A 26972-nucleotide genomic window follows, 5' to 3' on the forward strand; every position below is an offset into this window, starting at 1 on the left:
ACACAGTGATTAGTTAGGCTATGTCAAAGATCTCTGCAGTTGGAATCTTTCTGGTTACTGCTTTGGCTGCCTTTATGGTATCTATTCCCACCTTCTTTCTGGTGACTGAGTACTGTCATCCCGTCTACCATGGGGCTCCACTATCCCCCATTCAGTTTTGGGAGCCCTGTCCGATGGCAGGAGTTCACACTTTTATTCCTGGCCTCTGGAGAATAGCCACCATGGAGCTCTTAAGGGAGGCCAGGGCTTCTCTCCTGAAGGTATTTCTTTTTGCTTGGTAAATGACAAGTTACCTGGATCCTTCCTGGGACAGGGTTCAGGGGTAGGTAAGCAAGTCTTACCTATTAAATCCACTCAGCACTGTGATCTCCCTAAGCCATCAGATAACTTCCTCCTCAGTGTATGAAACTTCTGACATTGTAGTTTCATTTAGTGTAGGTCACCTTTAGGTTGGAAAAGACTCGGATGCTGGGAAAGATTGAGGGCAAGAGGAGACGGGGACGACAGAGGATAACATGGTTGGATGGTGTCACCGACTCAGTGGATGTGAGTTTGAGCAAACTCCGAGAGAGTGAAGGACAGGGAAGCCTGGCACTCTGCAGTCCACGGAACCACAAAGAGTTGGACACTATTGAACCACTGAATAGCAACAACCTTTAGTTCAGCTCTCAGCCAACCAAGCACACTGTTAAGAGTCATTTCCAGCTGCTTGAGCCAACCTATTGAATTCACAGTCTTGGCTCCATATCAATAAATCCACTCATATCGATAAATTCAGCTCAAGCCAGAATTATTGGGACTTTCCTGGTGGTCCAGTGTTGAAGAATCCACCTGCCAATTCTGGGGATGCAGGTTTGATCCCTGGTCAGGCAACAAAGATTCTACATGCCATGGGGAAGCTGAACTCACGTACTCTAAAGCCTGTGTTTCACAAGAGAAGCCTTTGTGCCACAACAAGACAGACCACGTGCTGTAACTAGAGAAAGCCCACTCACCACAGTGGAGGCCCAGAGCAGCTGAAAAAAAAAATCCAGGGATTTCCCTGGTGGTCCAGTGGGTAAGACACCAAACTCCCAATGCAGGGGACCTGGGTTCAATCCCTGGTCAGGGAACTAGATCCCACATGCCGCAAAGAAGACCCACTGCGGCCCAATAAATAAAAATAAATAAATACTAAAAAAACCACAGGATTATCTTTCACCTGAACCCAACACTACAGCACTCTTAGCATCCTTTCCCATATGTGTTTCCCAAGTTATTGTTGATAGAAATTGGTAAAATCTTGCAGTTCTTTTGGTGTGTTATTCACCTCCAAATGGGTCACTTTTTTTAGCTTTGTCCTTGGGGCCCAACCAGACTCGAATCTGGCCGTAGATCTAGAAACTCTCAACGGTGGTGAAAGTAGTTCCCAGAGAGGATCAGTAGTCCTTTATAAGGCACTTGGCGTAGGCAAGGGCTTTGCAGGTTCTTCAGGCAAAGGGAAACCAACCATAATTTGGGAGTTCAAGGTGCCAAATTTCATAAGTATCTGCCCAGATGTTTGCATTTCATGTTTAGGGCCCCACTCCTTACTTGATGTAAGAGTTAAACACATGAGTTTGGAAATTCAGCGTATGTTGTCATCCAGTTCTTGCTGAATGTGGTCTGTGAATCAGTAGCATCTCTATCAACTGGGAGCTTGTTAGCAATGCAGAGTTCTGTGCTACACCAGACTTACTGAATCAGGATATACATTTTCTGTATGTGACTTCAAGATATCTGTGTAACTTGTATTTACACTAAATTAAGACAGTGATTTCTGTATTTTTTTTTGTTTGTTTGTTTTTGCTTTTTTTTTTTTTTTTACTTTATTTTACTTTACAATACTGTATTGGTTTTGCCATACATTGACATGAATCCACCACGGGTGTGTACAAGCTCCCAATCCTGAATCTCCCTCCCACCTCCCACCCCATATCATCTCTCTGGATCATCCCCATGCACCAGCCCCAAGCATCCTGTATCCTATATCGAACATAGACTGGCACTTTGTTACTTACATGATAGTATACATGTTTCAATGCCATTCTCCCAAATCATCCCACCCTCTCCCTCTCCCTCAGAGTCCAAAAGTCCGTTCTATACATCTGTGTCTCTTTTGCTGTCTCACATACAGGGTCATCATTACCATCTTTCTAAATTCCGTATATATGTGTCAGTATACTGTATTGGTGTTTTTCTTTCTGGCTTACTTCACTCTGTATAATCGGCGTATTTTTAAACTTTTTAAGTTCTCAGCAATCCAATAATTGGAGAAATATAACATTTGAGATTATTTTGGAGATTTTTATGACTTTTTAACCTTTAAAGCTGTATATACATCTAAAATTTTTGCAGGTCAATGTTTTAGATGATTTCTACTTTCTATTTGGGAGTTCTGCAAGCAGTCTTGATTAGATGTGATGCTCCCTCTGGTGGACAGTGGATGAAAAGCATGCAGACGTTTTTCAGGATACACAATAAACAGTGGAAAATTCTGAAAGAGATGGGAATACCAGACCACCTGACCTGCCTCTTGAGAAACTTATATGCAGGTCAGGAAGCAACAGTGAGAACTGGACATGGAACAACAGACTGGTTCCAAATAGGAACAGGAGTACATCAAGGCTGTATATTGTCACCCTGCTTATTTAACTCATATGCAGAGTACATCATGAGAAACGCTGGGCTGGGAGAAGCACAAGCTGGAATCAAGATTGCCGGGAGAAATATCAATCACCTCAGATATGCAGATGACACCACCCTTATGGCAGAAAGTGAAGAGGAACTAAAAAACCTCTTGATGAAAGTGAAAGTGGAGAGTGAAAAAGTTGGCTTAAAGCTCAACGTTCAGAAAACGAAGATCATGGCATTTGGTCCCATCACTTCATGGGAAATAGATTGGGAAACAGTGGAAACAGTGTCAGACTTTATTTTGGGGGGCTCCAAAATCAGTGCAGATGGTGATTGCAGCCATGAAATTAAAAGACGCTTACTCCTTGGAAGAAGTTATGACCAACCTAGATAGCATATTCAGAAGAGAGACATTACTTTGCCAACAAAGGTCCATCTCGTCAAGGCTATGGTTTTCCCAGTGGTCATGTATGGATGTAAGAGTTGGACTGTGAAGAAGGTCGAGCGCCAAAGAATTGATGCTTTTGAACTGTGGTGCTGGAGAAGACTCTTGAGAGTCCCTTGGACTGCAAGGAGATCCAACCAGTCCATTTTAAAGGAGATCAGCCCTGGGATTTCTTTTGATGCTAAAGGTGAAACTCCAGTACTTTGGCCACCTCATGCAAAGAGTTGACTCATTGGAAAAGACTCTGATGCTGGGAGGGATTGGGGGCAGGAGGAGAAGGGGACGACAGAGGATGAGATGGCTGGATGGCATCACTGACTCGATGGCTGTGAGTCTGAGTGAAGTCCGGGAGTTGGTGATGGACAGGGAGGCCTGGCGTGCTGCGATTCATGGGGTTGCAAAGAGTCGGACACAACTGAGCAACTGAACTGAACTGAACTGAACTCAAAAATGTACCAGCCACTTTGAGGCAGCCTCATTTGTCCTGTTTCTTTAGCCTGTCCTCTTATCCTCACTTTCTGACTGACATCTCCGGGAGTTGGTGATGGACAGGGAGGCCTGGCCTGCTGCGATTCATGGGGTCGCAGAGTCAGACATGACTTAGCAACTGAACTGAACTCAGGAGCTTGGTTTTCAGCTGTTAAAGCTTAATATCGGGACTTCCCTGGTGGTCCAGTGGTTAAGAATCCTCCTTGCTAATGCAAGGGACGCAGGTTTAATTCCTGGTCAGGAAATGAAGATCCCACATGTGGTGGAGCAACTAAGGTCGCATGCTGGAACTACTGAACCTGCACACCACAACTAGAGACTCTGTGTGCCACAACGAAAGATCCCACCCGACACAGCAAAGATCACAGGTGCCACAACTAAAGACCCAGTGCAGCCAACTAAATGATTACGTAGTTCCCGACCCAGGGATTGAACCCCTGTCTCCTGCACTGCAGGCAGATTCTTTACTGTCTGAGCCACCAGGAAAGCCCAAAGAAATATTAAGAAAAAACAATTACTTTCCCTGCGTGATTGCCTTCATGACTGTTCTCAACCTCTGACATTTCCCATAATGTTTGTTTTGAATTTGAACCAAAAATACTCCAACCAGAATCAAATTGTGTCATAAATATCTATATAAAACTCATCATAATGAAAGAGCACTGGCAAACTGATATGGTAACAGTGCCTTATTTACTTTTTTTTGGCCATGCCATGAGGCTTGAGGGATGTTAGTTCCTGGACCAAGGATTGAACCCGAGCCCTTGGCAGGTACAGTCTGGAGTCCTAACCACTGAGTCGTCATGGAATTCCCTACAGTGCCTCATTAATAATATTGATCATGTTATTCACATTGAAAGTCAAAAAATCTTGTCTGAAACTGGTAGTTGGATTTGTGATGATGTGGGAGAAAAATTGTGCCTTTGATCTATTTATAATGGAATTTATTACTAGGAAATATTTTGTGCAATTAATTTCCCCTCTAGCTTTTGCTATAATAATTACTTACTAGGATGAAAATAATAAATGTGACTGGCTGCAATGACCTCTTCTTCTATATCACATTCTGATCTTAGAACTCAAATGGTTGCTTTTCCAGAGGCATAGGTATATATCTGAATTGTTCCTTTTCAGTTCACCCATGTGACAAACACCTTACACATTTTGTTTTAAAAGTAAAAGTTGTCAAAACCATTACTTTACTTGTCTGAATCCAGTAAAAAATTGCCTTTTTAAAGTTAGCTTGTTGCCATTTTTACACATGGGCTATTCATGTTCAATTTAAAATACTTAAGGGCGTTTATAGTCCTAGATTAATGTTGATTTTTATTCATTACTTTGGTTGAAAATTTTAATGTTATGGAGTTCTCTGGTTTGTTTTGTTGTTGTTGTTAGCCATCAAGGCAAAAACGATGAGAGAAATCTCATAAGGGAATAAAGACAGATTGATAGATCAACAGATTTGGCTTCAGGAAAGAACTGTCTTATAATGGGAAGCCAAGAAACTGAGGGAAATATTTGTAACACAGAAAAGCATATATCTTTAATACATAAAAATCATTCATAAATCAATGAGAGAACTGCAACCTCCCCGCTCTTTGTTTCCGTCTCTGAACAGTTGTGAGCCTCAGATTTCTCTGAGAGATTTTCTGATTCATAGGTTCTCAACATTGTGTACCCGTGGGAAGCAGCTTTAAAAGAATACTGATGAAAAAAAAAAGAAATACTGATGCATGGGTCCCAGCCAGAGATTCTGTTTCATTTGGTTTAGAGTATGGTTTGAGCATAGAAATTTTAAGACTCTCCAGGTTTTTATAATGTTCAGTCTGAGTTGACAACTACTCTCTTTTTCGCCATAACTAACTCTGTTCTTTGCATCTTTAAATTCAAGGGCTAGGGTGCAATTGACAGCTGGGCTTAGTCAAGCTACTTAGGATACCTTAAATAATTCTGCAGTTGAATTTCAAACTGGATATTTATATTAGCATGTTCTGTTCATATTTAAATAATCATCATATGTCGGATAAGCATGTATGAAGTTGTGTTTTTAATTTGAATGGTTGTGATATTTCTCACAAATCAACTTCATGAGTATATAAAAATTTAATTCTTGTTGGCATTTTTCAACTACTGTGTTTACTCTTGTTAAGAAATAGATATTAATTAGATTGATGTACAGATGATCAAGAAAAGAATGCTTGGATATTTAGGAAACAGTTTCTCTGGACAGGTTTTTATTTTTTGACTGTATGATATTAGATAGTTTAGGTACTGAAAACTTAACCATTTTACAGAAGACTTTCTTAAAGTCTATGAAACATTGGTGTTCACTCCTTGTAAAATTTACTTGTAGAATTTTTAAAAAATATCCAGCCGTCCGGGCCACATCTTTAAAGCCCTACAGGTAAAGCTGAACTGAGAACTTTAATCTGGTGGGGGAGACAAACAGATTAATAGTAAATATAAGTGAAATAGATAATAGCTATGGGGTATAACTAGTGGAGAGACGCATATAGATTCTGTGCGTGTCTGCTCAGTTGCTTCAATCTTATCTGACTCTTTGTGACCCTGTGGACTGTAGCCCACCAGGCTCCTCTCCCCATAGGATTCTCCAGGCAAGAATACTGGAGTGGGTTGTCATGCCCTCCGCCAGGGGATCTTTCTGACCCAGGGATCGACTCTGTCTCTTATGTCTTCTGCACTGGCAGGCGGTTCTTTACCACCCGCGCCACCTGGGAAGCCCATAGATTCTGTAGCAGATCATTTTGACTGTATTGGAATGTTATTTGTATGGAAGGTTATAGTGAATAAGGTTGGAATAGATTCTGGAAGGCAGAAGGCCTTGATGGCCAGGCTAAATAATTTGAACTTTATTTTGTAGGTATTGAGGAGCTCATAAAGATTTTTGAGTAGCAATATGAAATGTACAAAAGTTGAGAAGACTTGTGCAGGAAAACTGGTTTGGTGAATGTGACTGGGGAGAGATGTGGAAGGACTGAAGGTGGGGATTCCAGTTAAGAGAAAATTTCCTTTCGTGAAGGCCTAAGTTAGGAGGGTGTTAGAGCGCCTGGCAATAAAACAGGTCCTTTTGAGAGAAGAGTTGGTACAGTTCATTGACTGATTGTCAGGTGAGGGAGAAGTAAAAGATGACTGCAGGTTTTCGGCTTTAATTGTTGGAATAAAGACACAAGTAGTAATGATAGTGGTGCTATTTGGAGTCATTGGTGTGGCTGAGATCCCCAGGTAATAAGTTACTGAGCAAAAGATAGCACTGTTGAGGACCAAGCTTAAGAAAAATCAGTTCTCAGGGCTGGGAGACAAGAGAAGGCTATTGAATAAGGTTATAGTGCCCTTTTGGGGGGCTTAGGTTTTACTATGGAACATAAGTGATTTAATTCTATGAGCCTCGATTTTACTTTTTTTGAAATGAAGGGATTGAATGATTTCTGACATCCTTTTGAAACTCTTCTACTGTTCTTGAGATCATCCTGTATTTGTTGCCTCTTCCTCTTTTTTTTTGTAACAGCTTTTTTGAGATATAATTCTTATACCATATCATATATTCAGTGATATAACATAAAAGACCATTTTTTTCCATTTTTAACTGTATAATTCATTGGCATTAAGTACATCGAAATGTTACACAACCATCTCCACAATTTTAGCACATTTTCAACACCCCCAAAAGAAACCCTGTACCTTAAGCCTATCTTCTACTCTAAACAGAGGAAAACCTTAAGGTTTAAACCCTTGAATTCATCTTGTTTTCCATCTGCTTTGTAACCAAACGAATTCACAGCCACCTAGAAATCACTGTCAGTTCAAATCAGCTCCTTGCCAGTTTGACCCACTAGGTGGCAGTGTGGGAACACGAGGTAGGAAACGTGACTTGGAGGACTCTGCTTCTGTTTCTACACAGCTGCAACAGGCGCTAGTTACCCAGTTACATCTGTTTGTGGTGGTAGGTGTAGTTGTTATGCAGGCACTCTCAGAGGACCGAAAGTTTCCCGCCTGAAGACTCCGCTAATGCCGAATACTGTCTTTACCAGTTGGCCATACTTCCAGTCACAAAGTTATGACCAACCTAGATAGCATATTCAAAAGCAGAGACATTACTTTGCCAACAAAGGTCCATCTAGTCAAGGCTATGGTTTTTCCAGTGGTCACGTATGGATGTGAGAGTTGGACTGTGAAGAAAGCTGAGTGCTGAAGAATTGATGGTTTTGAACTGTGGTGTTGGAGAAGACTCTTGAGAGTCCCTTGGACTGCAAGGAGATCCAACCAGTCCATTCTAAAGATCAGCCCTGGGATTTCTTTGGAAGGACTGATGCTAAAGCTGAAACTCCAGTACTTTGGCCACCTCATGCGAAGAGTTGACTCATTGGGAAAGACTCTGATGCTGGGAGGGATTGGGGGCCGGAGGAGAAGGGGACGACCGAGGATGAGATGGCTGGATGGCATCACTGACTCGATAGCCGTGAGTCTGAGTGAACTCCTGGAGTTGGTGATGGACAGGGAGGCCTGGCATGTTGCAATTCATGGGGTCGCAAAAAGTCGGACACGACTGAGCAACTGAACTGAAGCCTATCTTCACAGTCCCATCTGGTTTCTGTGTATCATTTGTTAAGTGCAGTGCCTCCTTTATCATTTTTCATTGCTCTGTATCTTGGAATCCTGTTCAGTCTTCAAGCCAGATTTTTCATTTTAGCTTTTGGCCCCAGTAATTCCTTGGGTCTTTTTTTCACCTTTCCCATTGCTTTTCCTTCTTCCTCCCAGTCATGAACATCCTCTGCGATAGTGACTCTTGACTTTGCTCTTGGAACCACCGGGGAGCTTTAAAACATCCTGATGCTCAAGCTACACTCAAGATCTGTTAAATCAGGACCTTTGGAATTGGAACCCAGACATCATTATTGTTTAATCTCTAAATCGCCTACGAAATATTTTTGTCTTCCTGTATCTTTTATAGTCTATGAGAAATGAGCTAATTTAACTAGATCCACTCTAAGTTCATAATATTTCAGTATTCCAAGCGATGTATGTCTTGATTTTTTTTCTTCTTTGTCTGTTACTAGTTCTTTTCATTCTTATCTGAAAATGTCTCTTTCTTTCCTGTGTTCCCACTGCCTCTGGGTTAGTACAGGCTCCTGTCTCTGTCAGTGCCCCCTCTACCCAAAGACTACCAGGAAAATATAAGCCATTGAACGAAGTAAGGTTTATTAATTCATTGCAATGAGATAACTCACAGACCATGGGGGAATTGTGGGGTGTCTCAGAGGATCTTGGAAGGGATTTGTTGTAGGATTTGGCTTGTGTTAAGTGATTTGGAGAGGGTTCAAGGAAGTAAGACTTTGCTCGCAGTTGGATGCTGTCAAGAAGCAGGGTGATTCAGTGATTTAAATCTTACCTAGAAGGCGATTAGCCCTGGGATTTCTTTGGAAGGAATGATGCTAAAGCTGAAACTCCAGTACTTTGGCCACCTCATGCGAAGAGTTGACTCATTGGAAAAGACTCTGATGCTGGGAGGGATTGGGGGCAAAGGGGACGACAGAGGATGAGATGGCTGGATGGCATCACTGACTTGATGGATGTGAGTCTGAGTGAACTCCGGGAGTTGGTGATGGACAGGGAGGCCTGGCGTGCTGCAATTCATGGGGTCGCAAAGAGTCGGACACGACTGAGCGACTGAACTGAACTGAGAAGGCATGAGGAATGAATTGAGGCTACAACTATGATTGATAAAGAAGCTACAGTCACCTGTGTTAGCCAGGATGGGGAATGTTTGATCATTTTTGTGGCTTGGACATTGTTCATGTTTTATGTTCATGGTTACAGAGAGGTCTTTTTTATTTTTTGTCTTGGTCCATCTTTGCCACAGAATAGCTTTGTCTGATGATGATGCTTGTGGAATTACTTTCCACAGGGGGACGTCACCCACTAGCTATGAGTGTTGGGCAACTCCTAGCACTGTGTCTATAGCCAACACCTTATACATTGAAATTTTCTCCTTCCCTTAGTTAGCCAAAGCTGATCGTGCCAGGCTGGCTCTGACAGTGAGGGGCAGCTTCTTTCTAGAGCAGTTTCTTAGACGAATGCATCTTTTTATAGATCTTCCCTCTTTTGGTTTGTTTTGTGCAGTACTGACATAATAGTCTCCCTTAATAAATGTCCCTTCAGTGTCTGATTCTGAGCTCTCTCAGATTAGCAAGTGGTCCTGTCTTATCCGGCCCATCTCTGTTCAGCCTTACCTCCCAGTGTACCTTATAGTTATGTGAGTTGAGGGAAGTGACTTCCTGCTCTGAACTTTGCTTTTTTCACCTTGAGCACTACCTCTCAGGTATTCTTAGAATTAAAAGAGATAACGTGTGAAAGTATTTGGTATGTAAGAGGTGTTCATACTTACTGTTTTTGCTCTGCTTCTCACTGATTTCCTTCATTGATCTGCGTTATTAGGTAATATTACATAATTTAGTTCCTAGTTTGGTTCTTACTAGATTTTATTCCCATTTGGTTTAGCCTCCTTGAAGACAAGGATGTAGTCTTATTTTCCTGTGAATTTCCAGGGCCTGGCACAGTACTGAGCATATAGGGATGCTTGATAAGCGTTTCAGTTTCTGAGATTTACAGGGTTATCAGAGCACTATGTCTACAGCCAGCTCCTGAGACGTTTTCCTTATACTTTGAAACTTTCTCCTTCCTTTAATTAGTTAATATGCTCTGTCAGTTGGTACTACCAGTTAAGAGAGCTAATATATATTGGGCCACAGGCTGAATTCTTTTTATCAAAATTATAATTCTGTGTAATCACCAAGAAGTTTATATCAAAATAAATTTTAATAGGTATTTAACTTATCTGTTAAAGATGACTGAAAGTTCAAAGAAAGTAAATTTTAAACATAGATAACTTCATACCAAAGTACTGTTACTCTCTGCCTCAGCCTACATGTAGTCAACTCCAGAGATAATTTTAATTTTTTTAAAAAATTGAAGTATAGTTGATTTACAGTGTTGTGCCAATTTCTGCTGTATAGCAAAGTGACTCAGTTATGCACATATAGACATTCTTTTTATACAGATAATTTTAAATAATTATTTAATAGTGTATAGTTTTTACTGTTGGTCTTTCATGTCTCTGTGTCTTTGAGTGACACAAGATAATGAAACTCTCTGACTTCCTATTATTTTTATTTTTTAATGATTTTAAGAATATTTGATTTTCAGCTTCTTTAGTTTACTTTCAAGTTGCTGTCTAATACAGCAAATTTCTCTTCTGTCCTTTTTCTTTCTCGCTAGTTAAGTTTGGGTCTCCTGTCCTTTTTCTTTCTCTTTAGTTGTTTAATTTTGGGCATCTTAACCTCTGGACGTTTGTTTCCTCATTCATAAAGTAAGGATAATATCTATGTCATGTGATCTTTATGAAGATTAAGTGAAAGAACGCATCTGAGAGTACCTAGTATAATGCCTGGAATATTGCTGTTTCTCAAAGCATGACCCACAACCATCAGAATTAGCTGGCAGTGGGCTTATTTTAAATTTTGTTTTTCTGTGTTTCTCAGAATATCTACTATTTTAGGCACATTAGTGTGCATTCTTACTAGACTACCTGGGTGATGTTGGTATGCAGCAAATTTTAAGACTTGCTTACCTGCAGGATAAGAACACATTCCCTGTGGAATCTGTCTTTTTGCCTACTTTGTCTTATTGGCACTGAAATTTGAGACTACTGGGATGAAATAAGTATTACTTGAATGTGAGTTTTTGCAGCATGTCTCAGTAACAGCCTGATTAAAGTTTTTACAATTTTTTTCTCTGCTTAGCTCTGGCTTTTTTCTTGGCAAACTTCACTTTTATCTATCTTAACTTTGCTTTTTGATTGATTTTCTTGAACCTGACCTTTTAGTATTGGAGATCTATAGGAAGGTCTTCTGTTGTCTTTAGCTAAGATGTACAACTCAAGCTAGCAGATGATTCTAGAAGTCTACTTTAAAATGGCCATGTAAGAGCTGTCTTTAGTCATTAATTTATCAGTCACAGAATGAGTAACTTGATTTAAATGTAACTTGGAGCCCACCCCTTAATGAGCAGGATTTAGTGAGCAGTGCATTTTTGGATGGTCAGTTTATTGACAGGTCAAATGATTCATGTACTGGGCATCGGAAATGGAAAAGCATAGTAAGTGGCAGCTATATTAGAAACTGAGCTTAGATTTCTATAGCAAACTGACACCTTCTGAAACTCTTTTTCTTGTATTTTGAAGCATCTCCTATTTTTTTCCTTTTTCTTTACGTAGATCAACAGATCACTCGATTACCCAGTCTGTTAAAGTGTTACTCTCTTTTCCATGTACTCATAGCATATATCTTTTATTCTGTGTACTACATTGTATTTTAGTTAATTATGTGAACTTGTATTTATTATATAATTTTCTGTCTCCCCTGGAATCTCTGATTGCAGGATCTATGTCTTTTAGTATTGCCAATATATACCAATTCTGATGGTTCTTCCTCATATACATTAAATTTCTCAGTATAGTTTTCAACCTTATTTTCTTTATTTTTCTTTAGTACAGGTAAATAATTTTATTTTCCTAGCTTGGAGACTGTGATCCTCTGCCTTCCTTCTAGGTCCCGCGGCCATCCTTTTTGAAGAGTGTTAACGTTCCTTCTCCTTTCAATGTTGTCATTTGGAGAACAGCACTGTTTTGTCTTTAAGGCTTTTGATCATGGATGAGAATGAGTGTGATGTGTGGACTCCTTTTGGGGGGAGCCGTTATTCTTTTTAGGGAAGCCGTTACTCTTTTTTGAGATTTGTTTTTAATATTTATTAACCTGTTTGTCTACATGTTGGGGTAAAAAAATTTGCCCTGTACTTGGAGCAAGAAGACTTAGGTTTGAGTCCTTCTTCTGTTACTTGTCAGACTTGTGACCTTTCACTTGCCTCATCTAATAAGATGATAGTTCCTATCTATATCCATGGGATTATAGTGAAGATCAATTTATTATAGTATATATATAATATATATATAGTATAGTATGCATTTGGTATATATTATATACCAAAGGATTATATAAATGTGGTATATTATCAAAATCATCACTCGCATCCTTGAAATAGCTTTTAAAAAAATGAAAGTTCAGTTAGTTAATCTATAGATGAAATTCGGTTTTTCTGTTTTTGGCTGAAGCATTCAGAAGTTGGTATAGTTACTTGTAGGTGAATGTCACCTATAATGTCTTTTGGATAATGAATCTGTTATTACTCATTCTAGAGGAATTTCTACCTGTTAATACTTATGTCATACCTGTTAAGGAGCTTTGTTATCAGATACATTCTGGTTCAGGTTCTGGTTTTGCTGTTTACTAGAATTTTCCCTGATGCTCACCAGGAAAGAATCTGCCTGTAATGCGGGAGATGTGGGTTTGATCCCTGGGTTGGGAAGATCTCTGGGTAAAGAAAATGGCAACCCATTCCAATATTCCTGTTTGGAAAATCCCAGGGACAGAGGAGCCTGGCAGTCCATAAACTCGCAAAGAGTTGGAGACAACATATTGACTAAACAACAATAACAAAAATGCCATTTATTAATTGTATGGACCTGAAAAATTACTTGCTGAACCCAGTTTCTTCATTGATAAATGGGGTTAATAGTAATAATAATAACAATAACAACAGTACCTACCTTATGAGGTTGCTGAAAGAAATAAATGAGAAAACCTATGATAAAGTATCCAGCATCCAGTACAATGCCTAAGATATTATTTGTGATTGATAAGTAAATAATAAGTGATGGATGGTACCACCCTTATGACAGAAAGTGAAGAGGAACTAAAGAGCTTCTTGATGAAGGTGAAAACTCAACATTCAAAAAATGAAGATCATGGCATCCGATCCCATCACTTCATGGCAAATAGATGGGGAAACAGTGCAAACAATGACAGATTTTATTTTCTTGGCCTCCAAAACCACTGCTGATGGTGACTGCAGCCATGAAACTAAAAGATGCTTGCTCCTTGGAAGAAAAGCTATGACAAACCTAGACAACAAAGGTCCGTCTAGTCAAGGCTATGGTTTTTCCAGTGGTCATGTATGGATGCGAGAGTTGGACTGTGAAGAAAGCTGAGTGCCGAAGAATTGATGCTTTTGAACTGTGGCGTTGGAGAAGACTCTTGAGAGTCCCTTGGACTGCAAGGAGATCCAACCAGTCCATCCTAAAGGAAATCATCAACCCTGAGTATTAATTGGAAGTACTGATGTTGAAGCTGAAGCTCCAATACTTTAGCCACCTGATGCAAACAGCCGACTCATTACAAAAGACCCTGAAGCTGTGAGGGATAGAAGGCAGGAGGAGAAGGGGATGACAGAGGATGAGATGGTTGGATGACATCTTCAACTCAATGGACATGGGTTTGAGCAAGCTCTGGGAGATGGTGAAAGACAGGGAGGCCTGGTGTGCTGCAGTCCATGGGGTCGCAAAGAATCGGACATACTGAGACTGAACAACAACAAAATGGTGATGGTAAGTATAGAGGACGATGATATTTAACATTTCCAGAGTACTTGCCATGTCAGGAACAATGCCAAGGGTTTCAGTATGCATTATCTTATATAATCCCACAAAATCTCCTGAGGTCTCTGTGAAAGTGTTAGTCACTCAGTCGTGTCTGACTTTTTGCGACCCCATGGACTGCAGCCCGCCAGGCTCCTCTGCCCATGGAATTCTCCAGGCAAGAATACTGGAGTGGGCTGCCATTCCCTTCTCCCCGGGATCTTCCTGACTCAGGGAATCCAGCTCGCCATCTCCCGCGTTGTAGGCAGATCGTTTACTGTCTGAGCCACCAGGGAAGCCCAGGAGCCCCATGAGGTAGATATTCTTATTATTCCCATTTTATAGATAAGGGAACTAAATTTTAGATAAGTTTTAACTTGCCCTAGTCATCCAGCTAATGCTATTATTCCTGAAGTCAGAGCCCATGAACTTTATTATTAACTAAGCTTTTCTTTCCTGTTTGAAATTTGTCAGATGTCAACAGTAATTATACATTCTGTGATGTAATAAAATCGATGATAATCTCTCTTAGAGATTAGGGAAAATTGTACAGACAAGAATGAACATATAAAACCCTTTCTTGTAATGTGTAGCTAGCCCAGTAGTTCAGAGTTTTAGGTTGAAAGTTATGTATTTTTTGTCCTTCATTATCTTAAAAACTTTTTTGTGAATAGCATCTGTTAAAATAGTGAAAAAATAATGGTCCATTTATTAATATATGAAATATTATTTGTAATTAACCACAAACTACTTGGACTGCATTGAGACTTTGTTTTTATCACAAAGACCCCAAATAGCAGAATGGATGAAAGGGAGAGAGAGAGAAAGAGAGAAGGGAAGAGAGAGAAACAGATTATTACAATTTCTGTGAATGCTCATTGCTGGTATTTATAAATATATATATTTTTTCTCTGTTGTGCTGTCCTATTTGCTCCACGCTCTTGTAAGAAAGCTGATGTGAGAGTCAAGGCTGTATGAGAGAACATAATTACATAATTACACAACCTTCTTTCCCGTAAATGGTCCCTTAAGCCTTTAGGTCAGCAATAGCGATAACTTAGTGGCTGTTCTTCTAAAGAACAAAGAAGTTCTATAGTTTTGATTTTAGAGAAAGCAATCTTTGTGTTTGCATACAACAATGCTTTGGTAAATGCTGTGTATTTAAGGGAAGAATAGGGTACCTTTGGGGGCTCAGTGAGTATTTTGATGTTAGTCTTAAAACATATTTTCATGCTGTGAATGATAACTTGTGATAAACTGATGCTCTGGGTGTCTTAATGGTTGTTCTTTTCATCGCCAGTTTAGTATGACTCATTATGTAATGCTCTTTAATGTTTTGCTTGAATTAATGTGAATGTTTTATGAGAATACCAGATTTCAAGGACTTATCAACAGCTTAATTCTTAGTTTGATGTTAAAGCGCATCAATTGAGGTATACATGTCATCAAGGGAGAACTCCTCCTTTCATTGCCTTAACTTAAAAAGGAACATTAGAAAAGAAGTCACGTGGGTGTAGTAGAAAATCACTTTTGTTGCTGTGAGCAGTAAATCCTCTCTAAATGTACAACTGGGTTTTGTTTAGGTTCAAGAGAGGGCCAGTGAGATCAATCTGGTTGTGTAAGAACATATGGTCTAAGTCAGAAGAAACCTGAAATTTGGGGTAACTAGTTTTATCTCTTCGGGAAATCTGCTTACAACCATAGACTCTTGGGAATCTTAGAGGTTCCCTGGCCCCTCTTTCCTTGTGGTGAAATCTTTTCTTCTCTCTGTTCTTAGATGGCAGTTTTCCAGGGGGCCATTTCTCCTAGGGAGGAATATATGACTTTGATTTTCTTGTACTTGAAATTGGAGTAATACTTGTTTCTCACCGTCTCCTAGGTTATTGTGTTTATAAAAGACGTGTAGCTTGTTACCTTAATTTTACCAGCTGAATTTCTGTGTCTGTTAGTTCAAGGGCTGGCCACATTGTTAGAAAAAGGTGCTGTACTGAGATTGAGTAGGTGTTTATCCTAGGACATGTGAGAAGATGGCTATGTGTGCCTCTGATTGAGGGTTGTGGAGAGCCTATCTTGGTTGTTCCTGCTTATACTTGGCCATGATCTAGGCCTGGAAAGGGAATGAGATGGCTTCCAGCAGCCATTGTAGCTGTTACCAAAAAAAAAAAAAAAAAAAATGTTGATGGAACTTGTATCACATGGGTGCTTTTGTGTTTGATGGAACTAGATACATGACTAATTAATTTGTAAAGTGATTAAAAAGTGCCTAGTATGTGCCTGTAACTTTGAGGATTGGGTCGGTAAGGAGGACTGCCATGACTTAACACATAATGGCCTCAAGTGAGACCGTCAGTATAGAGGTTGTTTGTCCTGGCCTGACCCAGAGTGTCACGTCACCTTTCATGGCAAACTGAAAAGAGTCAGTTGCACAAATTATCTCTGACTCTTTGTGACCCCATGGACTGTAGCCCACCTGGCTCCTCTGTCCATGGAATTCTCCAGGCAAGAATACTGGAGTGGATTGCCATTTCCTTCTCCAAGGGATCTTCCGACTCAGGGATCAAACCCGGGTCTCCTGCATTGCAGGCAGACTCTTTACCCTCTGAGCCACCAGGGAAGCCTGGATTCTCATGGCAAACTGAGAATCACTTTAATGAGAGATGTTATGGAAGTGTTTTAAGCTTCTCAGAGAGGAGTTGACATACTGATCTGAAGGTCTTTGGAGCAGACTTATTTATTAATATAAAAAATGTTTATTTATGTGTGCATGGCTGTGCTGGGTCTTTGTTGCTGTGTGCAGGCTTTCTCTAGTTAGTGAGCGGGGCCACTCTCTCGAGGTGCTCAGGCTTCTCACTGCAGTGGCTTGTCTTGTTGCGAAGCACAGGCTGTAGGTGCTTGGACTTCGCTGGTTGTGGCATGTGGGCTCGGCAGCTGCGGTTCCTGGGCTCGAGGGCGCGTGGGCTCAGCAGTTGTGGATCACCGGCTTAGTTGCCCTGTGGCACGTGGGATCCTCTTGGACCAGGGATCCAACCTGTGTCTTCCTCATTGGCAAGCAGACTCTTAACCACTAGACCATCAGGGAAGTCATGGAGCTGATTTATTACATTCATAATCTTTGTGTAGCAAGGCTTCCCTGTTGGTTCTTTTTAAAATTGAAATTTAAAGAGATCCTTTGAAAAAAAAAAAAAACCAAAGCAACGAAAAACCTTACTTGGATTGCATTGAAATTTGCTTTTAATTTATCAGAAAGACCCAAAATAGCAGAATGGAAGGGCTTAGGAGAGGATTGATTGCTGTATTTTCTGTGAATGCTCATTGGTAGTAAAATTTATTTTTGCTATGCAGTGCCATCTTATAAGAGAGCTGATGCGAGAGCCAAAGCTGTATGAGAGAGCATAAACTTATACCTCCTGCTTTCTCTTAGACTAGGAACTAATAGTTATGTCCAAATGGGTAGTTTATAAGTCTTACCTTGCTAAGATTTGGGAAACACATTTTAATACAGTGAAAAATGTGTTGCTTATTGTTGAAGCTGGTTGATGAATACATGAAGGTGCATCATACTTTACTTCTTTGTATGTTTTAATATTTTATTGCACAGAATGTTCAGTTAAAAACACTATAAATATGTGACAGAAAATCTCACATGGAGTCTTAGGAACTAGACTTCTAAATCTTATTAAAAACAAATGAGGAGACTTGAACTTCCGGCAATGCTTCAGTTCAGTTCAGTTCAGTTGCTTAGTCGTGTCCGACTCTCTGCGACCCCATGAATCGCAGCACGCCAGGCTCCCTGTCCATCACCAACTCCCGGAGTACACTCAGACTCACATCCATCGAGTCAGTGATGCCATCCAGCCATCTCATCCTCTGTCGTCCCCTTCTCCTCCTGCCCCCATTCCCTCCCAGCATCAGAGTCTCTTCCAATGAGTCAGCTCTTCGCATGAGATGGCCAAAGTATTGGGGTTTCAGCTTCAGCATCAGTCCTTCCAATGAACACCCAGGACTGATCTCCTTCAGGATGGACTGGTTGGATCTCCTTGCAGTCCAAGGGACTCTCAAGAGTCTTCTCCAACACCACAGTTCAAAAGCATCAATTCTTCGGTGCTCAGCCTTCTTCACAGTCCAACTCTCACATCCATACGTGACCACAGGAAAAACCATAGCCTTGACTAGGCAGACCTTTGTTGGCAAAGTAATATCTCTGCTTTTCAATATGCTGTCTAGGTTGGTCATAACTTTCCTTCCAAGGAGTAAGTGTCTTTTAATTTCATGGCTGCAATCACCATCTGCAGTGATTTTGGAGGCCCGCAAAATAAAGTCTGACACTGTTTCCACTATTTCCCCATCTATTTGCCATGAAGTGATGGGACCAGATGCCATGATCTTAGTTTTCTGAATGTTGAGCTTTAAGCCAGCTTTTTCACTCTCCTCTTCGGCAATGCTTACATATGTATATTCTCAAGAAGGCTGAGTCTAACAAGGGTTGTGGCAGAGGGAATGGTTTCTGATCCACCTGGCACTAACCAATTTCTTCACTATTTAGCAAGATATTTATTTAAAGCCTTCTACTTGTCAGTCATTGTTCTAAGTACTGAGCAACAGCAGGGGACAAAACTGACAAAAATCCCTGGGTTGTTCTTGACACATGCCAAGCACATTACACGTATTTTCCCACCTTATCCACAGTGCCCAGTGCAATGCTAGATGGTGAGGTATACCTTCAGTGAAAGTGTGTTAAATGAATAACTGTATAGAGTAAGTGTGGTTTTTATTCCCATTTGACAGTTGAGGTCACTAACGCTTAAAGAGGTTACTTGACTCAAGTCACACAGCTGTTAATGACGGAGCTAGGTCTTAAACTCAGGTCCTTGTGCCCTCAGGTCCGTGCTGTGAATCATGACCTTGTACTGCCTCCAAGATAGAGGATAGGTGTCTACAACTGAGCACTTGCATGTCCACAGACGCTTTCTCACCCACTATCACTTTTGTACAGACGAGCCTTAGTATCTAGGTGAGTGTGTTGTTGTTTAGTTGCTAAGTCGTGCCCGACTTTTTTGTAACCCCCATTCAGAAAACTAAGATCACGGCATCTGGTCCCATCACTTCATGGCAAATAGATGGGGAAATAGTGGAAACAGTGTCAGACTTTATTTTGGGGGGCTCCAAAATCACTGCAGATGGTGACTGCAGCCATGAAATTAAAAGACACTTACTCCTTGGAAGGAAAGTTATGACCAATCTAGATAGCCTGCCAGGCTCCTCTGACCATGGGATTTCCCAGGGAAGGATACTGGAGTGGGTTGCTGTTTTTTTTCTCCAACCTATGGATCAAACCTGAGTCTCCTGCATTGGCAGACAGCTTTTTTTTTTTTTTACCACTGAGCCACCAGAAAAGCCCTTAGGGTGAATATCCTCAGATGCAATTACATTAAATCTCCAATCACTTAAAACATCAGCTATTAGATATTCTTATTGTGGTTTAAGTTGGTTTATTTTTCTTGTTTTAAATTGTCCTTATCTTTACTCTTAATCCCTCTTATAATGTTTGGTAAAATATTACTCTAGCACTATGCTCTCATAGTGGGTCTTCAACAGATGTTTTTTAGAATAAAAACCTGGGAGGGCCTAATAGCTAATTTTCTCAGTCATCTTTGTCCTCAGCTACATATTAATGTGTATTTACTTGAGATTCACCGTTATGTTTTTCCCATCCAGTTAGTTGATATCTGATAGTTGGTTGTCTTACTACCAATACTGTAGATGTCGGTGGCACTTGTGATACAGTAGAGGTGTAGGCTTTTTAAAATTAAAGATCTACTTGGCGTGTGAGAAATACTTGTTATCTCTGGTAAGCAATCAATAACTCTACATTGGAAATGCAATACCTGGGTCAGAGGAGATATCATGGGCTTTGGAGTCAGATAGAGCTCACTTACTCATTTTTTTTTTTTCAGTTATTATGTGACCTTCGACAAGTTGCATAAATTCCGTGAAGTTTAACTTTCTCTTTAATAATATAAAGGGTTCTATAATATCTGCTGCAATAATAATTATGTGAGTGCTTACTATATGAAAAACCAAGAATTATGGCATAGCAAGTTTAGATAACCCTGCCCTTATGTCACACAGTCACTAACAGCGGATATAAACCCAGAATAGAAATCCAGATCTGCCTAATTGCCAAACTTGTACCTAGTTGCTGGTAGGAAAGCCATAAATATAGTCCCTGCTACTTATTTTTTCAAGTAGTTTCTCTACATTTCAAAAAGAACATTAGAATATATTTATATTGAAAGGTGATTTTAAAAGGCAGTGCTTTTTTTTTTTTTTTTTTTTAGTACTCTTTTTAAAAAAAGGTACCTGTTGGAGAAAGTTCTATAGGTAATTTGGTTCATAAGACCAGATTTGAATTTCAAAATCTAATAAATTCCTTGATTATATTTATTCAAATATTACATAGAGAGGAAAAATAGAGTGCATGAACACAGAAAACCCTGGGTAGCCCTCAAGAGAGACAAGATAATTTTTAGAAATGGCTTGATTTTGAGAAAGAGAAATGAGGTTTAAGTATATTAAGAATTAACCATATTTTAACGTTGGTCTAATTTCAAACAAGTAAGTCTATTTCAGTTCGTGTCAGAGGTGTCTTTAAGTGCAAGGCCTTTAAGCGTGTTGTTTTTAGTAGACAAGCATGACTAGTTGGAACAATATCTTTTTGTAATCCCGCCTTTAAAAAGTTGCTGAGCAGGAGAAATCCAGAGACAAGCTGTCTTTGAAGCTTTTTGTGGCATATTTGAGAATTGAGTAGTCAAGAGCTTTGTGTCTTAATGATGTGTCTGCTCTTATGTGTAATGTTCAGTCAAATGCCAAGTCGTAAAAGCTTGTCTACCTCCCCACTCCCCCTAATTAAAAAAAAAAAGTTGTTTTTCTTCTGTATATCTGCATGGGAATAGGAGAAATAGGCTTTTGTCCTAAGAATAGAAAAAAAGACATTGCACAAATCAAGTGTATTTTAGTTGGGTCTAGAACTTCATTGTAAATTGAAACTCTTCACATAAACTGAAAGCAGCGCCTTGGTTCAGTACTTAGAGTTAGGATATAAATGCCTTTTTGCTTAGGTCACTGGATCCTAAGTTAAATATCATCCTCTCTAGTGTATAGTTGGGTAGCAGAGTGAAGTGATCTAGAATTTATTACCAAAAGTGTGGTCTGTGGACCAGCAGCATTGGTGCCTTTTGGAAATGTAAAATGTCAGACCCAGTCCTTAGACAGCTTAATCAAAGTATTCGGGTGATTTGTGTGTGTCTCAGAGTCTGAAAAGCACCAGTTGAACATGAGCTATAGACGTGAATCTGACACTTTCTAATGTTGTGACTTTGGGCAACTTATTTAACCTCCTAAGTTTCAGTTTCCTAGTTTGTAGAACAGAGATAATAATGGTATATGTGCAGTGCTTAGAGGAATGGAGTTCACAGGAAGTGCTTCGTTAGAATTAGCAGGGTATTTTTAAGGTGTGGGGTACACTATGTGCAGCACGTGAGTAATTACAGGGTAAAATGCCAATGTTTGTTACCATGAACCCCATTATTAATTTATTGGTGAAGGTATTACAAATAGCTTTAGGATCATATACTATGATTATCTTTCTGTATCAGTGTTACTTGTCATGGAATAGCAAAGTGAGAAGTAGATAACTTATAACTTTTGAGCATGAATAAAATCAATTTAAATACAAATTCAGAGTAAGAACTTTAATCATCCCATAAATCACCAGAAGGTTGTAGTTGAGGATTTGACCATCTTTGCCAAAAGTACCAAAGGCAACACCTTAAGGTTATCATAGGGCTGTTTTCTTTCTACCTGAATTGCCTCGTAAAACTGTACCTTCTTAGAAAGAGGGTGGAAGAAAGGAAGGGGGAGAATGACCTGCAGACTCTCTTCCTCCCCCCACCTCTTCCTGTCTACCTTCTTTCCTCCATTAACCTCCAAGAGTTGTTGACTTCTGCTTTAGATGTTGGAATCTTCTATACATATTAGAGAAGAAAAAAACCTAGTGCCTACATTTTATAATTCTATATGTAGAATTAAGTTTTGCTGTTAATAATTATTTAATATTAGTTTTTAAAAAGACTAGTCAAGCCAAATTTCTGTAAGAACTGTGTTAAATGTATGTCTGTCTTGTCTGTGGGAGAAAACTACAGACTGCAAAGTTTAAATGCTGAAAGTGCCCCTTTGAGGTTTGTCCTGATGGGGCTTTATCTGTAAACCTGCATTGTTGGAAATGCTTCATAGAGTAACTGTGTGGTTTCCTTTACTCATAGAACTGTTAGGTCAGTGGGAAAGAATTACAAGACAGAGCTGCCAAATAAACTATGAAAAACGTAATAGGCAAACTTCTAAAATCTTAGATATTGGCATATCTCAACAATCCGTACTGTTCTAAGGTGTGATAGCTTAGGAGTGAATATGATTTGAATTTAATATATTTTTAAAGACTGTCAAATTCAGAACTAGCAGATCTATCTCCTGACCCTAACCATGGTCCTAAAGTAAATTGCTTCAGGAAATTGGATCCCAAAGATTACAATCTTTTTCCTTAGGTGGGAAATTTTGAAGTGTGTCTGTATTCCACTGGAGATCAAAGAGATGAAAGAATTTTGTGCTGATTGACGTGACAGCTGTGGATTGAGCAAAACTTCTTTTTGAAAGGGCTGTCTTACCTTGAAGATTATGACTTTGGAGGAACTAAGGTGAAGCAGTAGAAAGAATCAGAAAGTGTGCAATTCCTTAAAACTTTATTGGCTTAAATAAAATTTGGTCTGTGTTATGCATAATTAAAAAACCCTTTACACTTTGTGCAACAACAAAAAAAATGCTGAAAGTGCCCTAATATAGAATTAGAATATTTTGTATTTTATTTTACTTTATTTAGGTGTTAAAAGTGATTAAGCGTATATAGAATTAGGTTGGGCTTCCTTGGTGGTTCAAATGGTAAAGAATCTGCTTGCATTGCAGGACACCTGAGTTTGATCCCTGGGTTGAAAATATCCCCTGGAAGAGGGCATGGCAGCCCACTCCAGTATTCATGCCTGGAGAATCCCATGGACAGAGGAGCCTGGTGGGTTACAGTCCATAGGGTTGCAAAGAGTCAGACACAATTGAGCAACTGACACTTTCACTTTTATTTTTTTTCAGGATTAGGTTACAAATAAACCTTGGGAACTTTTGGTAGGCCTATGGTATACTGAGTTTGCTGGCCCTACAGATTTTTTTGTTTTGTTTTGAATATCAAAACCTCAGCCTTATCAGTGATAGACCATTTGGAAAAAATGACTTTGGTGTATGGCAACAGTTGGCCTCCACAGGATTAGGCAACAGAGGCCAACTTAGTCTCTTGGCATTACTGAATGACCCCAGGCTTTCTCCTGAGGGGCAGGACCTGCTTCTCTGCAGTTTATGACATGGACGAGTTACCCCAGGAAAGAACTCTGAAGGGACTGAGCCACTTGTGTCTAGCTTCCCAAACTCACCAGTCATGTAGGTCACAAATGGGTCTTGGACTTTCAGTGCATAGTGTGTGTCTGCTACTTTAGTACAGAAAAATGTTTTTTGAACCTTACAAGACCTATTAGAGAGTGATGTCCTGAGCCAAAAGCAAGTGAAGCTGTAAAACAATGTTTTTAGAAAAATGGTTCTGAAATAAGCCTGGAGTAGTGATTTATAGAGCTAGTCATAAAAGATTTTTCTTCCCTGAGATGAACAGAATACCCATCAACAAAAGTAATAAGGAGCCAAGATACTTTCTTCAGTTAAAAAAATATGTATAATAAAATAAATAGTACCGTAATAAATCAGATTTACTATGAATATATTCTAGACCCAGACTGCTAAAGTAGTCTCCAAGATATAAAGCAAGTTAGACTTGCTGTTTACTGTAGACTTGTAGTTTACTGATTTTCCTTATTACCAGAACCTAAGCAGTGTAAAAGGATTAACTAAAGCATTAAGATACATGCTAAATAAGGGAATGGAAAAGATTAATAAGAGGAGACCAGATTGACAAGAAACTCTGATTTGTCTCTTTAGTAATAATCAAGCTGTAAGAAAACATGGGAAATCTTTAAATAGAACTGTTTCATTTTCTCCATTCAATTAAACAACAAATATTGTCAACTGTTCCTTCAGTGTGTAACTTGAATTTGAACGTTTCTCTTTTTTTGCACAGCAGCCAACATTGTCTAAACAGACACACATGCGCACATACACACACAAACACAAGCTTGTTTATTTTTATGTAGCTGGATCTACCTACCTGTACACACATACACTGTGTGTGTGTGTGTTTGAAGAGAAAAAATGGTCTGACAAAACTACAGGTACTACACTTGGGTTTTGGAGAAGTAAACCCTGAAACAGTTCTTTTTGTTCTGGCCTAGACTTGGTTATTTATCTTAGAGCAGAAGCAGGGAACATTGAAACACATAGAAGTGGTTATGTCATCAACGAAGAGTGAGTCCATGGTATACAGGCCTCTGTATTAGCTTTATTGGGTGTACAGAAAACATGATTTTGATCTCTTAGATCAGAAATGTCGGATATGTGTCGGGCATGCTAGTATTCCTTTTTCCCTGAGCAGACTTGACTAACTTCCTATGGCACTGTGGAATTGGCTTCTAGTCCCTCTTAATACCTTTCTCTTCCTAGCAGGCCATTATCATCTGATTAGAGATGATAACATGAAGCCCTTTCAGACTTATTTTATAAGTGAGGGCCCTGGGCAATGTCATCTCCTAAGGCTTCAGATACCATCTCACTGTGTTTAGGGCTCTGAAACCTTTATGGCTTTGATCCTAGTTACAATAGTTTAACTCTAGACTCTCTCCTCTGCAGTGGGCAGCAGCTGAAATCTCTGTTCATTTCTGTTAGCTTTATTTTAGCTGCTTGCGTCTTGCTCTGCTCAGTTGCTCAGTGATGTCCAACTCTTTGCCACCCCATGAACTGTAGCTCATGAGGCTCTTCTGTCCCAGGCAAGAATACCAGAGAGAGTTGCTATTTCCTTTTCCAGGAGATCTTCCTGACCCAGGGATTGAGCCTGTGTCTCTTGCATCTCCTGCTTTGGCAGGTGGGTTCTTTACCACTAGTACCACCTGAGAAGCCCGCATCTTGCCCTGCTGCTGCTGCTAAGTCGCTTCAGTCGTGTCCGACTCTGTGCGACCCCATGGACGGCAGCCCACCAGGCTCCCCCTCCCTTGGGATTTTCCAGGCAAGAACACTGAGTGGGTTGCCATTGCCTTCTCCGGCATCTTGCCCTATCCATGTGTAATTTTTAAATGTCAGCCAAAACTTATGGTAGAGTTCATACTTAGAAATTGGGGGACACGTGCTCTTCTCTTTGAATCTCTCTTTTTTCGTTTCTTCCCTTCATTTGCTAGCTATTTTAGATGCCCCAAACTCTGTTTTTTCAAGCCAGTAAGTCTGTGAATTTTAATCTTAATTTTAGCTGTCCTGCATAGCACAAACTGGGACCTGCCTTCAGAATAAAAGTCATTCAAACCAACCAACCAACCTGGAAATTCACCCAGGACTATTCCCTTCTTCCAGGTATAACCCCTGACTCCCTATCTCCCCACACTTTGGTCTTCTCCTGTGATTTTCTCTCTGCTTTTGGTAGCTCTCCAGTGCCTTTGGTAGTTGATTTTTTAATATTTTGCCCAGAGTTTTTAGTTATCATGGGCAGGAGGATTGCCCCATATAGGAGCAATTGCCCATGACTTCTTGGTCCTTTCCTTTTTTCTGTATTTGTTTTGGTTGCCCTGGGCTTTCATTGCTGTGTGTGGACTTTCTTTAGTTGTGGGGAGTGGGGGCTCCTCTCTAACTGTGGTGTGCTGGGTTCCTGTTGTGGTGGCTTCTCTGGTTGTGGAGCCAGGCTCTAGGGCCAGGGCTTCAGTAGTTGCCATGCGTGGACTGAGTTGCCATGTGGCATGTGGTATCCTCCTGGACCAGGGATTGAACCCACTTCCCCTGCATTGGCTGGTGGAATCCTATCCACTGTGCCACCAGAGAAGTCCCCTGTTCTATCCTTTTTTAAAAAATTGAAATGTAGCTAAAATACCATAATTTATCTATTTCCAATACTGCTTCAATTATACTGGACTGAAGCTCTGTAACCATTACCTAGTAACTCTCTTCTTTCTTCCCCAGCCCCTGGTAACCTTGAATCTAATTTCTGTTTCTACAAATTTGCCTCTGCTAGATATTTCATATCGGAGAAGGCAGTGGCACCCCACTCCAGTACTCTTGCCTAGAAAATCTCATAGACGGAGGAGCCTGGTAGGCTGCAGTCCATGGGGTCGCTAAGAGTCAGACACGACTGAGCGACTTCGCTTTCACTTTTCACTTTCATGCATTGGAGAAGCAAATGGCAACCCACTCCAGTGTTCTTGCCTGGAGAATCCCAGGGACGGGGGAGCCTGGTGGGCTGCCGTCTATGGGGTCGCACAGAGTTGAACACGACTGAAGCGACTTAGCAGCAGCAGCAGTAGATATTTCATATAAGTGGAATCATACAATATGTGGCCTTTTATGACTGGATTCTTTCACTTAGTATGATGTTTTCAGGGTTCATCCATGTGGTTGCATATCTCGACTTTATTCTTTTTTATGGCTGAATAATAGTCTATCGCATGCATATATTTCATTTCGAGTATCCATTCGTCTGTTGATGGATACTCGCACTGCTCCAATCTGTTGGCTATAATATGTAAATAATGCTGCTGTGAACAGTCCCAATATAAATTTTTGTGTGGACATTTTCATTTTTCTTGGGAATATGTGTCGGAC

At 40.1% G+C, this 26972-nt stretch overlaps 1 protein-coding gene and 1 non-coding gene across 2 annotated transcripts in view; both read left to right on the top strand.

The window, feature by feature from the left end:
* Positions 1-26972, top strand: part of SMYD3 (SET and MYND domain containing 3) — a 756573-nt gene that overhangs the window by 12412 nt on the left and 717189 nt on the right. The window lies entirely within an intron of this gene.
* On the top strand, positions 22364-22490 carry LOC138416701 (small nucleolar RNA SNORA18). Its single transcript, XR_011247821.1, has one exon. It is a non-coding gene; the product is annotated as a small nucleolar RNA SNORA18 (small nucleolar RNA).

Source organism: Ovis canadensis, chromosome 12, assembly GCF_042477335.2.
Source record: "Ovis canadensis isolate MfBH-ARS-UI-01 breed Bighorn chromosome 12, ARS-UI_OviCan_v2, whole genome shotgun sequence".
NCBI lineage: Eukaryota > Metazoa > Chordata > Mammalia > Artiodactyla > Bovidae > Ovis > Ovis canadensis.